This window comes from Artemia franciscana, unplaced genomic scaffold (genome assembly GCF_032884065.1).
Source record: "Artemia franciscana unplaced genomic scaffold, ASM3288406v1 Scaffold_867, whole genome shotgun sequence".
Classification (NCBI taxonomy): Eukaryota; Metazoa; Arthropoda; class Branchiopoda; order Anostraca; family Artemiidae; genus Artemia; species Artemia franciscana.
In genome coordinates this window covers 352,332-368,725 of record NW_027068640.1, presented here as the reverse complement: position 1 = coordinate 368,725, position 16,394 = coordinate 352,332, and positions in this window count along the sequence as shown.

Sequence of the window (16,394 nt, the reverse complement as noted above, 5' to 3'; positions counted from 1 at the left end):
AAAGGTGCTGCTTCGTCATCAACGCCCCGCTCTTTACGCTAAAGTTTGACTCTCTCTCAACTCTTCTTTTTAAAACAGCAAAAAACTTTAGCATAAAGAGCGGGGCGTTGATGAGGAAGCAGCCCCTTTCATATACAAAGTAATTTCTTTTCATTTTAAGTTTTAATGTCGCTCCTTACTTTCAGTTGAAAAAACTTGTTTTTTTATTTAATTTCTGAAAGTTTTTGAATCAATGCATGTTTTAATTTTGGCTCTCCGGAGAGAAATGATTAAAACGAAATTTGTATTTTTTTTTTTGCTAAATGGCTTTCTCATAATTTTGATCGAATGACTTTGAGATGTAAAGAGCGAGGGAGGAAGCCTAGTTGCCCTCCAATTTTTTGGTTAATAAAAAAGGGAACTGGAACTTTTAATTTTTTACGAATCTTTTTATTAGTAAAAGATATACGTAACTTATAAACTAGCTTACGTAAAGAATTTTTTATTCTCATTTTTTTATTACACATATGAGAGGGTTCGCCCCCTCGTCAGTACCTCTCTCTTTACACTAAATCTTAAATTTTGGCCCAATTCATTAAGAATGAGCCCTGAATCACAAAAGCCGTAGAATAAATAGTTGACATTACTAAAAATACTTTAGCGTAAAGAAAGAGGTATTATGAGGAGGTGATCCCCTCATATGGGAAATAATTTCTGTTCGTTTTAAGTTTTAATGCTGCTCCTTACTTCCAGATGAAAAAAACTTTTTCATATTAATTTTTTTTTAATAATAATGCTAGTAAATCATGCGCTCCCTTCATGGAAATTTTCTTCCCCCATGACAAATTACTCGATAGAAAGTTCCCCCGGTATATCCCCCTCTTTTCAACCCCTCCCCCAACCAAAAAATCCTCCTGAAAACACCTGTACACTTCCCAATAACCATTACTATATGTAAGCACTGGTCAAAGTTTCTAACTTGTAGCCCCTCCCACGGTGACTGTGGAGGAGTAAATCGTCCCCAAAGACATAGTTATAAGGTTTATCGACTACGTTGAATAAAATGGCTATCTCAGAATTTTGATCCGTTGACTTTGGGAAAATAATTAGCTTGGGAGGGGGCCTAGGTGCCCTCCAATTTTTTTGGCCACTTTAAAAGGGCACTAGAACTTTTCATTTCCGTTAGAATGAGCCCTCTCACAACATTCTAGGACAACTGCGTCGATACAATCACCCCATGGAAAAAGAAAAAAACACAAAAAAAACAAACAAACAAACAAATAAACACGCATCCATGATCTGCCTTCTGGCAAAAAATACAAAATTCCACATTTTTGTAGATAGGAGCTTTCTTTGATATTGCATGCTGCCACAGCTAATTTTACTATCCAATAGTGTGTAAGAAATGAAGAATGCTTCAGCAATATCTAAATTTAGGATGATAAGAAGTAGCTAATTACAATAATGGCAATTAGCTTCTGGAATGCACCCTTACAGAATCAAATGGAGAGGAAAAACTCTCCTGGACTTATATAATGCTGATGACTTAGGCATATTAGATGAAAGTGTAAGCAAAATAAATGAATTTTTAGATGCTTTGCGAGTTCAGGGTGCTAGAATAGGTTTGAAAATTAATGTTAAGAAGAATAAGTCACTAATGCTAGGACTAAGTGATGATGAAAAGGTGATAACGGGTAACGAGAAGATTGATCAGGTGGGCGGTTTCACTTACCTTGGCAGTATCAAATAGTTCGTGGTAACGAACTGTAGTAAGGAGCGACCCGGATCAGTAGTAAACAAAACTCTAAAAAACTGCATTTTGATCCTAATATATACATCAAGTGAATCGGATTTTTATGCTGATTTTAAATGTATAAGTTTCACCAAATTACGAGAAAATTTGCCTCATTTTGGAAAATAGGGGAAAACACCTCCTAAAAGTAATATAATGTTAACAAAAATCAGAGAACCCTACTGTAGAAGTTTCAAGCTCCAATCTACAAAAATGTTGAACTTCATATTTTTTGCAAGAAGACCGATCACGATTGCGTGTTTATTTGTTTGTTTGTTTTTTTTCCAGGGGTGATCGTATCGACCAACTGGTCCTTGAATATCGCTCCTCCCCCGCCCATTTGTCTCAAAATCGTCCGATAAAAACTAAGAAAAAGCCATTTAGCAAAAAAAAATAATAATGCGCAAATTTCGTTTTAATTATTCATGTGTGGAGAGTCATGTGTGCATGTTTGGAGAGGCAAACATGCATTAATTCAAAAACTTTCGGAAATTAAATAAAAAATAAGTTTTTTAACTGAAAGCAAGGAGCAACATTAAAACTTCAAACGAACAGAAATTACTCCGTGTATGAAATGGGTTGTTCCCTCTTCAACGCCCTGCTTTTTACGCTAAAGTTGTTTACTCTTTTAAAAAGTAGAGTTAAGAGAAAAAGTCAAACATCAGCGTAAAGAGTGAGGTACTCAGAAGGGGGCAACCCGCTCACATACGTAATAATTTGTGTTCGTTTCAAGTTTTAATGTCGCTCCTTACTTTCAGTAAAGAAAAACTTGTTTTTTTTAGTTTAATTATTAGTAAAGACGGTAGGAGTAGTGAAGATGTTGAAAGCGGAATAGCCAAGAATTAGGGTGTTTTTTCACAGTTAAAAAATGTTTGGAAGAATAGGAAGATAAGTCTGCAAACCAAGATTATAATATTGGGAGCTACAGCGATGACAGCGGTCAAATATGGCCACGAAGCACGGGCGCTTCAAAAGTGGATGGAAATTTACTAGATGTTTTCCAGAGAAATTACCTACGGATTGCTCTGGGTACCTAGCTGACTAACCATATTTCAAACAGTATATTGTACGAAAAATGCGGTCCAATCCCGCTTTCTAGGGCTTTAATGAAAGAAAGTTTGAGATCGCTAGACCACGTGCTGTAGATGAAGGATGACAGATTGCCGAAGATTCTTTTTTTTGGCCATCCGTCTGGGGCTAAACGGAAAGCAGGTCGTCTTCGTCTGGGGTTGGAGGATGTTATAAATAAAGATTTAAAGGAAATGGGAACTTCCTGGGTGTGTGTAAAGAAGGAGGCCTTGAATAGATTGGGTTGGAGGAGGAGCGTGCGTAGCTGTTTTGGCCTCAGGTTGCTTGGTGCTTATTAGTAGTAGTAATAGTAATGCATCCTTATTCTTTATTTTCGCACCTTTAAGCATCCGCTTTGTATTCCTTAAAAATTAAGTTTCATAGTTCTAATATGCCCAAAAAATTTTTTTGGGCATAATAATGTTGTCTTTGCCTTATTACAGCGTCAGATATGCGCATTGTCTTATCAGAGGTAAAGTACGACTTAAGATTTGAAAATAACGAAACTCATTTGAGAAGAAAAATGACTTTTATTTATTACCAATGCTTAATAAACAACATAATAAAATATTTGTACTTTACTTGAACTTTTTTGAAATGGGCAGTTTCGCAAGATCATAACACTAGCTGATATTTAGCACTAAATTTTGATTTAGTGGAATATAAATAACAAGCAAGCACAAGCTTTTAACATAAACATCAAAATACAAAACATTAAAAAGGGAGGTAAAAACTTGTAAAATCTCACACGGCACTATAAAATATTCAAAAAACTGTGTTGTATGTGAGCAAAAACTCTGATCATTCTCTTTAATCATTTAGTCCAAATGTTCCTAAAGAATATTTTTCCAAAAAGCTTTGAAACTGCATGACAACCTCCCTTAAGATGATTTTTTTAGATTTTAAACTTTATCTCACGAAAAAAAAATCATAATTTGATCATTATTTTCGTAAAGAAGCATCTTTCCTTCGCTTGTCAATCTTAGTGAAAGCACAAATTACAATCGAAGTACTCGAGAACTTGCAAACAAAATTATAAATTTAAATATTTCGGTAGTCACAGCAAATATTTAGAAAATATAAAACACGAGACTTTCAACTGCAATGCATATTTATATCCATCGCACATTTTAAAAACTCCATCAGCAATATATAGCCCACATTCTTTTAATTAAATATTCAAATCCTTTCCAAAGCTTTATCAATATTTAATCTAGAATAATGAAATAAGCTTAAGGTCAATACAAGAAGCTACAGCACCATCTCAAAGAAAAGAACGCTTCATAGCCCTTCTAGTAACCAAGGTTGCAATCCTGTTTTATAGTGTTATTAAATAAGAAAAACAGTTTTTTTAATTGAAATTAAAGAGCAACATCAAAACTTAAAACGAAAATAAATGATTACGCTTATGAAAAGGTTGCCGCCTCCTCAATAACTTACTCTTTACGCTAGAGTTTTTTTAGAACATTTAAAAAGCTTATTAATCTAATCAATTTGCCCTTGTGTTTTAGCATTCGCCATTAAAGGATTGGGACTCAAAGTCGAATTGTTCCAGAAATATTCTCCTCGGTGGAAAGGTTTTCTCGTAAATACCCCGGCTCCAAGTAGAAAGTTGCTCCCAAAGAAAATTCCCTCTGGAGAATTTAATCCGTGGATAATTCCCCGCGGAGAAAGACAAAGTGTCAAAGACAAAGGGCCCATTAGCGAATTCTCCATAGGGCCTATTTATTATTGAAAACTAATGAAGATTAATTGTATGACTACGAAATTAGATCGATAAAAGAAGATAACGCTCTTTGTAAGGTTATCAATGAAAGGGAGTGGCACCACAAGGAACTCTCAAAGCTACAAAATTGATCAAATGGCATTTTTCTGCTGATTTTTTGTGTTTTCTTAGCAGGTTTGCTATAAAATTTTCAGGAGCTGTTGTTTCCTTAACTTAAAAACAAAAAATAACTCTATTCCGTTGAATCAAAAACAAAATTCACGCTAAGACATAATACGAGAGAAGCTAAAGGGATTTCTAAGATTTATAGGAAAATAGGTTCCAGTTATTAGTTCTCAGTAGTTTGTTCAGATCTCTTATCTAAGCTCTAAAAGCTAAGGCAAGACCCGTCAGTCAATTCCCGATAGTTTAGCCACACAAACTGAAAATTTGTATAACAGAGAAAATAAGATGATTTTCTAAGGCACCAAATCCCCTTAAAAGGATCTTCCCGAAAATGACCATACTTTCACATATATTTCAAGCCCAATGTACCATGAAACAGACACTTTTTCCGAGCAAATTCTAGTCTTACTGGGGTAATATTAAGGCTGTTTGAAGTATTATCTTTAAAAATAGCAATAACCAAGCATAGTAGCTGACGGTAATTTCTAGATAATAGCAAAATAATGTAGTAATTTATGAGGTTCATAATTTATGAGGTTTCATAGTTTTCCTCAGTTGATGTCTAGAAAACGCAAAAAGAAAAAATCCTAAGCTTCCCATTTTATATCAAATCTTGGATATGACAGTTTCCCTCCTGTTAGAAAAAAATAAATCATAATCAAGTTCTGGACACGTAAGGCCTTCCAACTTTCCACCTTTCAACTGTTAGCTAACAATGTTAGCCGACAGTTTATAAGAAATTTAATAATTCGGCCAGATATTCCAAAACACAGGCTTGGACACACGACATTTAGAGATTAATAGTGGGTCAACCAGATCCTTAGGGCAGCAAACAAAATGGAGACCAGGTAAAAAAAAATAGAAACCAGGTAAAAGTTAGCCCATGACCCCAAACAGATTAAGAAGAGGTAGGTTTCGTTTGAAGCTGTAGTTGTCTTAGGGAATCAAGAGACTCTGATTGTTTGATCTTTACAGACGGGAAGGGTAGTCGAATTTAATTAATGAGTTTTTCTTATTTACTTCCTCTTTTCAATGAGGCTACACTGACGACAATGATTACTGTCTTAAGAATTTGTAATTTTGAAACAAACGAAACATATTCTTTTTCGATATCAAATTTTTGAGGTGGTATTAGTTTTCAAAATAATTTAATGGTTTTTAGATAAGAATATACTTTAGATGGATCTCTGGGGGGAAATGTTTTATTTTTTATCCTTTTTATCTAAATGGTGGTTCTTGTAGAGTAACCGAAAAATTTTTGTCTCTAATTACAGGTTAAAGAGGTCCTTAAGGCAGCGACACAAATGGTGAATACTTTAGTTTTCGAAGAATAATCGAAACTTTTTTTCTCCAAACTTTTGTTTGGTAAATTTTGTCTCCGATTTGTTCAAAGTTTTGTTCAGAATTATTAGCAGTCTTTAAGTCCTGCTAAATTGTAACAATAGAACATGCCTATCTAACTGAACTCTGAGCACAAACAAAGAAAGAACATTCAAGTATCGCTGGTAAAGCCCTGAAGTGACTGTTATCTTTCTATAGCTCAGTACCAGTTGAGAGGACGTTTTCATCTTGTGCATTGACGAAATACGAACATAGAAATGAACTTGATGTAGGTCGAGATTCAAGGCTCTACTTTTCAACATTTACTTTAGATTTTGAAAATCTCAGCTAGAAGATCCAAGCTCAGATCTCACTGAGAAGTAATCATTTTGCTATTAATAAATGTACCTAGTAAGTTTTCTCTTCATAAATGATCATAAGAATTAAAAAATTAACAATGCAAAATGTTCTGTTAATTTGAAATAACGTTTGAAAATGTACCCAGGTCAGAGTGTTGTTTTCATTGTCTTTTTTCTTTAAATTTTTGTACGGGGTACTCCAAAATTGAAATCTTTTTCAAGGGGTTTGAAAAAACCCTTGGAACCACTGTTTTAAAGAATTAAAACATGCGACGAAAAATTGAAAATTAATGCACCAAAAATTTAGAAAAGTATGTTCTTAGGAAAAGAAAACAAATTCGTTTACAGATTATAAGGTTACTAAAATTACAGCTTTAACGAATCTTTTTACAAGTCTCATCACTCTCGTTGAAATTACTCATTCTGGTTCCTCTTCGTCATATTACCCATGTCGGGCATAATTTTTCTCTTAACATGGTTACAGAGACCAAATAATTGTCCCTTAAATTATCAAAGGACGAGTATTCAACGCTTACGAGATTTTCCACTTATAGATGCAAATGAAAGCTTAAACTATGACAGGTTTGAAATAAAAGGAAACAGCCCTATTTCAATTGAAGAATCAAATTTGTCCAGTATGATTATTCACTTATTCATTCATTCACTATTCACCCGTTGATTTATTCACTTTAACAGTACTCAGCACGACCATAAAATGATCAAATAAAATACAGCACGATTAATAGTAAGTGTAGTTCATAGTTTGATTATTCTAATGAAAGTTTCCAAATCCAGTCCATCCATCATTTATTAAATTCTGAAATTTTTGTTTATAAGAATTTTCATTGTTCTATTTTCCCGCAACATCGTGATCATATGTGTTAAACCACTGTAATTGATCAGGGTCTGTGATACTTATCCAAGTCTTGGGTGGATTATAAGGTAGGTTTATGAGATTTGACTGATACGTTGAAGAAGGTACACGCTGTACAATAGGACTCTGGTTTGAAGGTTTATATAAAGTTCCATAAACTTTCTTCTTAGCATACTCTTCAGCGGATGAAATATCTGGATTCTCCTGCAAAATAAATGATCACTGATAACCGTTAAATGAAGCAAATTAAATAACTTGACTTTTTTTTCTTTTATCTCATATACTTAAGAAGTCAAAGATGGATAATAGATTTGAGTACTTATCTGTTATAGCCATCGCACTCAAGTGCTTGATGTTACAGAACCGGTTTCTTTCAGCTTAGAGTGAGAGAGAGTATATACACTACAATGTAGGTGCATTTTAATTAAGCATATTAGTTGGTAGGTTAGAGACCATGATTTGTAAGGGTGTAAAACACTTTACTTTTGGTACGTGTTTAGAGTACTTCAAGTACGCTGTCATCGACTGTCATCGCTGTCAGGACGTAAATCCAAGGCAAAAGATGCTGCTAGGTCATATTCGGATAATTTGGCAGCTAATGGGATGGGGAGGGGGGAGAGTTTCCTAAAGTAGATTTAATTATTTAAAGGGACAATATCCTGTATACGCCCCCAGGGCATAACTTTAAACCCTTGCCCTGGGGGCTATTGTGGGTTGTCATCCTTAAAAACATGATTTTGAAACCTTTAAATTGCGTTGAACAAAATGTTTATTTCAAAATTTGATGGCATGTGTCTGGGGAAATTATGGGTGTAGAAGGGGGTGCAGTTGCACTCCAATCACTTTCGACTCTTAAAAAGGAATCTAGACCATTCGATCTTCAGTAAAATGACCCCTTTCGAAGTTTCTACGACAACTCTTTCGATACGAAGTGCCCTGGTTTAAAACAAACCAAAAAAAAAAATATAAATTAATAATACATTGCGCAAACGTTGCTTTTTATTTTGACTGCGCTATTGCACTTCCTATGATACCCTGAATAAGTCCCTATGCAGGGGCAATGTACAGTTTAAGATCTGCCGAAGAGTGAACCAGTAGTTAATGGGGGTATTGAGATTTTACCAAATAACCTGGGGACGAGATTAAATACAAGACCTATGAGAATTGTAACAATAGTAGCAGCTAATAATATTATTTTGCAACAGAAGAATCAACTTCCTTTCCACTTTATTTTATTTTATCCAGTTGCTTTGGTGTTCTCATCGAAGCACTGTATTAGCTTGTGTGACCTATGTGGATCCGTTGCAACAATTGTAGATATTAATATTGTTTTTTTTTATTCCTTGGTTTTGGTTTTATTTATTTTTAGGTTATTTTAATTTTTATCTTTGTTTCACCACCACGAAATATGCTTTTTTCTACTGGCCGTAGCCCTGGTTGTTTGTCATTCATTCAGATTTCTCTCTTAGTTGTTTTAATGTACAGTGTTCCCTTAATTTACCTTTGATACACGGAAAATAAAATACTTATGTCTGGGACTTTCACTATAGCTTCCATTCTAGTCCAGAATAGCAACTAAAACAGCCAGATTCTTGCTTTATTGGATTACACAAGCTTCACTTAATATTGATGTTAAACTTCCCTGAAAGCCGCTTATAATAAGTTTCAAAGTGGTCTGTTTTTTCTTTATTCATTTTCATCATGTCTAACTTTTAGAAAGTTTGAGCCAAAAGTTTTACCGTTGTTTTAAAAGTAAATTGTGGACTATATGGGAAACTGCTAAAATTCAAAAGAACCTAGCTAAAAAGAAAGCTTGAGTAACATATAGTAATAAGTAAAGAAGTAAAGAAAAGTTCAAGAAGACAAAAGCCAAAAATAATTGAACTTGACTAAATCAAAGACAAATATAAAAAAGAAATCTGTTGAAATTGCGCTGACGAGGAAGAATTTTTTCTCCTGAAGATATTAGCATGTTCTTATTTTTACCTTTTTTTTACTCCAAAACAAGAATTTGCCTCTTCTATGCTGATGCTAGTTTTTTTTTATAAATATTTTAGATCACAAAGAGCGAAAATGCTAATTCCTAATTTACACTGTCTATTTTCCTTTATTTATCGGGTTTTTTTTCAGAGCCAAGTTTATAATTAAAAATGAAATAGAAGATATTTACCAACTAAATAAAATCACAAGATAACAAAAAAAAATAATTAAAAACAATTGTTTTTCTTCCACAGACTGTGATTCCGCATAGTATCAATTTCCCTCTGTGAGAAAAATAAGCATTGACATAGCTTTAGGTTGACAAAGACTTATCTTTTTGGGTACCCATCTGAGGCAAAACGAGAACCAGGTCGTCCCTGAATTGGGCGGGAATAGCTCATAAAAAGTAAAAGAGAGATTTAGATTGGGGTGAAGGAGTACGTTCAGCTGTGTTGGCCTCCTGAGGCTTGACGATGCTGTGAGTAGTAGCATTAGTAGTACTTTAGGTGATCCTGGGCTCAACTATACGTTCATTTCGTTTTCATTTCATTTATTTATTTTAATTCAAGGCTTAAATTTCTCATTACTTTTCTTTGTAGACCGACAGATTAATTTTCCCTAGTGTTCAGTATCTTCAACGCTTTATGAACAGTTTTTTTTTTTTACTTTGTCTGAGTAGGGAGCCATCATTTCTAGAATAAATATCAAGCTTTGCTCGAGTGATGTCTGTTTGAGACAAATGCTTCTCCATTCCTGCTTCTAAGTGTCTCGGAGTACGTAATTACAATGCAAAACTAGTGCTCCCAGTTTCAAAAGTCGTACATGAGAAGATAAAGAAATCGCTTTACAAATCATCCCAAGACAGTAGATGAGAGAGAAAGAGAGAAAAAACTATGGACACTGGAAATGGAATCTGATTTTCTGAATGGGTTACGTGAAAATTTACAGAATTGTAAATATTTCATGTTTTAAATAGTTTAAATAATGATCTAAATTCTAGAAACATTTTAAGGTTTTTAATATTTTAAACATTAAACCTAAAATATTAATATTTAGATAATTTAATATTTTGAATATTTAATAAATATTAATATAAATATTTGAAATTATAGTTTTATAAATGCTTTTCAAACAATAAGGAAAGATCAGGAGTTAGATTCTTATGGAAATTAAATAAGAAAAAAACAAGGTTTTTTTAACTGAAAGTAAGGAGCGACATTAAAACTTAAAACGAACAGAAATTACTTCGGATATGAAAGGGGCTTCTTCCTCACCAACGCCCCACTCTTTGCGCTAAAGTTTTACTCTTTCTCTCAACTCTTCTTTTTTAAACAGTAAAAAACTTTAGCGTAAAGAGCGGGGCGTTGGTGAGGAAGAAGCCCCTTTCAGTTTTGAATCAGTTGTTGGTAAAAGAATATTTATTCTGATTTAATTAGACATGGGAATTCTTTCAGTATTTACAAAATGGAGAGAACACTTTTCCGTCATATAAACTATTAAGATGTTTATTCAGTACTGTAACCTAATGGAATATGTGACGTCAGCGAATAAATCGAATTGACTGGAATTTCTGTCCGCTCCATTGATTGAACCTTTCGCAGTCTTAAATTGAGATAATCAAACAGTTCGTGGTAAAGAACTGTAGTAAGGAGCGACCCGGCTCAATAGTAACCAAAACTCTAAACAATTTTGATATCAATAGCTCCATCAAAAGAATTGCATTTTAATGCTGATTTTAAATATATAAGTTTCATCAAGTTTAGTCTTACCCATCAAAAGTTACGAGCCTGAGAAAATTTGCCTTATTTAGGAAAATAGGGGAAAACACCCAATTAAAGTAGTAGGATCTTAACGAAAATGACACCATGAGATTCAGCGTATCAGAGAACCCTACTGTAGAAGTTTCAAGCTTCTATCTACAAAAATGTGGAATTTTGTATTTTTTGCCAGAAGACAAATCACGGGTGCGTGTTTATTTGTTGTTGTTTTTTTTTCCCAGGGGTCATCGTATCGACCAAGTGGTCCTAGAATGTCACAAGAGGGCTCATTCTAACGGAAATGAAAAGTTCTAGTGCTATTAAGTGACCAAAAAATTTAGAGGGCATCTAGGCCCCCTCCCACACTCATTTTTTTCCCAAAGTCAGCGGATCAAAATTTTGACATAGCCATTTTGTTCAACATAGTCAAAAACCATAATAACTATGTCTTTGGGGATGATTTACTCCCCCACAATCCCTGCGGGAGGGGCTGCAGGTTACAAACTTTGACCAGTGTTTACATATAGTAATGGTTATTGGGAAGTGTACAGACGTTTTCTGGGGGATTTTATTTTGTTTGGGGGTGGGGCTGAGGAGAGGGGGCTATGTTGGAGGATCTTTCCTTGGAGGAATCTGTCATGGGGGAAGAAAAGTTCAATGAAAAGGGCGCAGGATTCTCTAGCATTACTATAAGAAAACAATGAAAAATAAACATGAAAATGTTTTTTCAAATGAAAGGAAGAAGTAGCATTGAAACTTAAAACGAACAGAGATTATTACGCATATGAGGGGTTCTAAAAGTACTTTAGCATAAAGAGCGAGGTATTTAGGAGGAGATAAATACCTTGCTCTTTATGGGACAAAACTTACGATTTAGTGTAAAGAGCAAGGTATTAACGAGGGTACTAACCCCCTCGTATACATAATTTAAATATAAGGTTATGAAAGTTTATTACGTAAGTTAATTCTTAAGTTACGTATACTTTTTACTAATAAAAACGTTCGTTAAAAATTAAAAGTTCTAGTTGCCTTTTTAAGTAGCCGAAAAATTGGAGGGCAACTAGGCCTCCTTCTCCACCCCTTATTTCTCAAAATCGTCTGATCAAAACTAAGAGAAAGCCATTTATCCAAAAAAAGAATTAATATACAAATTTCATTTTAATAATTTATTTGCGGAGAACCAAACCCAAACATGCATTAATCCAAAAACGTTCAGAAATCAAATAAAAAAAAATTATTTTTTTAGCTGAAAGTAAGGAGCGACATTAAAACTTAAAACGAACAGAAATTACCCCGTATATGAAATGGGTTGTCCCCTCCGCAATCCCTCGCTCTTTACGCTAAAGTTTGACATTTTGCCACGATTCTACTTTTTAAAACAATTAAAAGCTTTAGCGTAAAGAGTGAGGGATTGCGGAGGGGACACCCCATTTCATATACGGAGTAATTTCTGTTCGTTTTAAGTTTCAATGTCGCTCCTTACTTTCAGCTAAAAAAATTAGTTTTTTTTTATTTAATTTCATATCAAGTGCGGTATGCCAGTTTCACAATAACAAGGGATGATAATGGCGCAAAATTGCATTCGTATTCGCAATACCCGTGATAAGCAGAGAACTTCGAGTTTGTTCATTTGATTACAAGGAATGTTTACACAAGGCCACAATCAAGGGGGATAGCCATATCTCAAATGATGCGAAATCTCGAATAATGGTGATTTTCACCCTAATGAATGGTCAGTAAGCAAAAATACACCCAATTTTATCAGAAACACCGGCAATAAACGGGGGACTGGCACAGTTATCAACTAAGTTGAAGGGAACTAGCGCTGAAGCTAAGACAGAAAATATAAATACGTAGCGAGAAGTGGATTTTCTGGGAACAGAACTGGAGAAGGCCCGACTTAAAATGATTAATATGTAGGCTGATTCGAAAAGAACAAATGTGTTTTTGTTCAATTTTGATCCGTCAAGACGAGCACAGACATTACTTGAAGATATAGTTGTTATCTTTAACCAGTTTATTCCCAACGCCTCGTTATACCTTAGCAACATAAAAGACATTATTCTTGTTAAATGTAATAAATGTATAGACACGCAAAAATTTGGATTATGCCTGACTACACACAACAAGAATTGCTTGCAAGAAAGAAAATAAAACTTGCCCTTGGGAAAGCAAAATAAGCGGGCAAAGAGGCTATGTTGCGTGGTATAAAACTGTTTGTAGAGAACAAGAGTTATATATACAATTTTGCGACTGAAACGATAGAGCAGCGTACAGCACCTAGCGGTGAATATCGAAGGGGAATCGCTAGTGCACACCAGATATCGGCTGCTGGAGGCTTAAACTCAACGTTGATAGATGGCGGAAGACCAAGAGCAGATTCGCAGTTATTGATCAAAAGCGCCACATCTATATAGTCATTTGGTAGCGCATTTAGTGACCATGTACAATTGCAAAATGTAATCGAGGTGCATAAAACACCCATTTCTGTTACTGCACCAAAAGTTAAAAGGAGTGCACCTAGGAGAGGAAATTCTGAAATTATTAGCCCAAATGAATGTGCACGAAATACAACACATCCACCTTGTCTTAGAGATAGAGCCGCAATAAATGAAAGGCAGATCGTACCTCGTAAGCTATCTTTTCAAGATCAAAGCGATTGGCCGCAAGATTAGGGAGACCAGGACCATAGTGTTTGTGAAGGAAAGAATAAATATAGTGAATTGGAACATTCAAGGATAAAAGAAATGAAAATTAATAGTCCATTGGTATTCCAGTCAGTATTTTATGTTTTAGCATTATTTGAAAATTATTTAGAAAATGAAATTCAGTTTGAGTGGCTTCGGTATTTTGGTGTCCATCGTAAATATCAAGGTATGGACAAACTTATGGTGGAATAGCAATTTTTGTATCTGAGAATTTTTTGTCTAAGCATAAAGTCCAATGGTTTAAGAGTGCTTCTTGCAATTTGATATGGATAAGTGTCGAAACCGATGGATGGCTCATTATTTTTTGTGCAGGTTATATCCCTCCAGAGTCGAGCTTGTACGACAAGGAGGATACGTGGTGCGTATTAGAGAATGAAAAACGTTTCCTACCGATTCGTTTTGTCTTATGGGGGACTTTAACGGTTATGTTGAGGTTACTCCAGAAGTTTTAATGTCACCTCATGCCTGTACAAACAAAGCTGCTTGGGAGGTTTAGGATGATTTGGTAATCCATCTCCCTCCGAGGGCAAGTAAGGACCATAGTAGACGGAAAAATTATTTGGGTTGTAAAATTTTGATTTTTTGTGGTAAGGGAAAGTTGTTATTTTGAAAGGAAGACTTGGAAAGGATGGAGGTATGGGAAATTTTACTTGCTTTTCAGAAGCTACTCCAAGATTGATTGATTATATTTTGGCGGATGTTCCTCTTTGGCGTATCTGTGTTGATTTTGAGACGGTGGCAGCTGTAGGTTCGGATCACTTGCCTGTTAAGGCTACTTTTGAGTGGGTTAATTCTAAGAAACTAGTGGCTAACAGAGACAGGAAGAAAAAACGCAGGGAAAATGAGGATTTAAGGATTAGAGAGGCACTGACAGTAATAGGAGAAAAAGAAAAAGATTTTCAAAGTATGATGATAAATTAAGAAGTTCAGCGGGAATTAGAGAAATGTTTAGTTTTATTAGGTGATGGAAAAATAGAGGAGTTAGTAGCAGTAGTTTATGATTTTATATACGAGGTAGGTTCAAAGCTAAATTGCAGAGTTAAGAATGATTAAGAATGCATATTTTGATGATGATTGTGAAAAGAAACACCAGGGAGTTTTAGAAGCCCTTCGGAAAGCGAGGGATAGCATAGGTAGTAGGGAAAATACTAGATATTATATGGATTATAAATTGATTCAGAAAAAGTATAAGAAAATGTTGAAGAATAAGAAAAAAGAGCGTGAAATTAGGACAGGAGAGCAACTGAAGAAAGGTTATAGGGAAGAGGATATTAGGATCTTTTGAAATCTATAGGAGGAATAGAGGTTTAGGATGGTATATCCGCAGCAGATTCTTTGCTAACGTATTTAGAGTAGCGCGAAAATGAAGTGATTAAAGACAAAGAAGGAACTAGCTTGAGTGTAGATCTGGTATCTGCAGTAATTGATGTAGTAGTTAGGCCAATGAAAGAATTGAATTATGATTTGGTCGCTCCAATCCAGATAAGTGAAGTTTGGGAGACAATGAAAGGAATGAGAAGCGGATATGCTCCAGGTATAGACAGAATACCAGCCGCACTTTGGAAGTGGGGACGGTTTTGGCTTCTGCCTGATATAGCAGGGACATTTTCTGGTATATTGAACCGTGCAGAATGGCACTTGTCTTGGTCTACGTCTATTCTAGTGCCGTCATGATTAAGTCTTGGTCTACGTCTATTCTAGTGCCGGGATGATTAAGAAACAAGTTAGGAGAAAAGAGGCAAGATATTTGTCGTGTTTTTTTATTTAAAAGGGGCATTTGAGCGGATAGAAATTAGAGTTGTTGCTCGCACTAGGGCTACCTTAGAGCGTATTTGTTAAGATTATAGCTTCTGTGTATAATATAGTTAAGTTGTAGTACAGGTAAGTAAGGATTTCTCTAGGGCTATTAGAAGTAGACTTGGTGTTAAGCAGGGATGAACAATTTCCTCAAGGCTATTTTCATTGTAGATTAATGATTTTGAAGAACATTTGATAGACAGAGTCGCCCCAATAATTAAGTAATTAAGTAGCAAGAAACTAGTATTAAACGTAGAGAAGTCGGCAGTTTTGGTTTTTAGGAAAAGTGGAGAACAGATAGATCCGTAGTGTCAGTTTACGTATGAAGGTAGGACAATAGACCGTGTGGATGAATTTCAGTACTCAGGTTATAGGCTATCTTCAGATGGGAAATGGAAGAGAGATCTTAAGACGGTAGAAATTAAAGGGAAATAGACTACTAGGAATATTAAGTAAACGTAATATTAAAGAAATAAGGGATGTAGGATTGCTAAAGTATATTTTAATGCTAGGGTTAAATCAGCTTTGCATTAGGGGCAGCTTTGGGGGTAAATTTAGAAAGAATGCAGTTGACGTTTCTTAAGCGTATGTTAGTCCTTGATAATAAGCTTCTTGAAAATATGGCACACTATCTGACATAATTTTTAAATGGTATTGGCTAGAACGCTAATTCAGTAGGGTTGCCACTGAACGCAATGAAAAATTACCATTTTCTTTCAAAATACACCATCAAAATATCACCAAAATAAAAATTGGCTGTGAAACATTTTAGTGTACTGAATATGTCCATATCTGTTAAGCAATTTTCATACCCATGCATTTTTATGGCACTTGGTATTTACCAAGTGACACATAGCGACCACAATTTC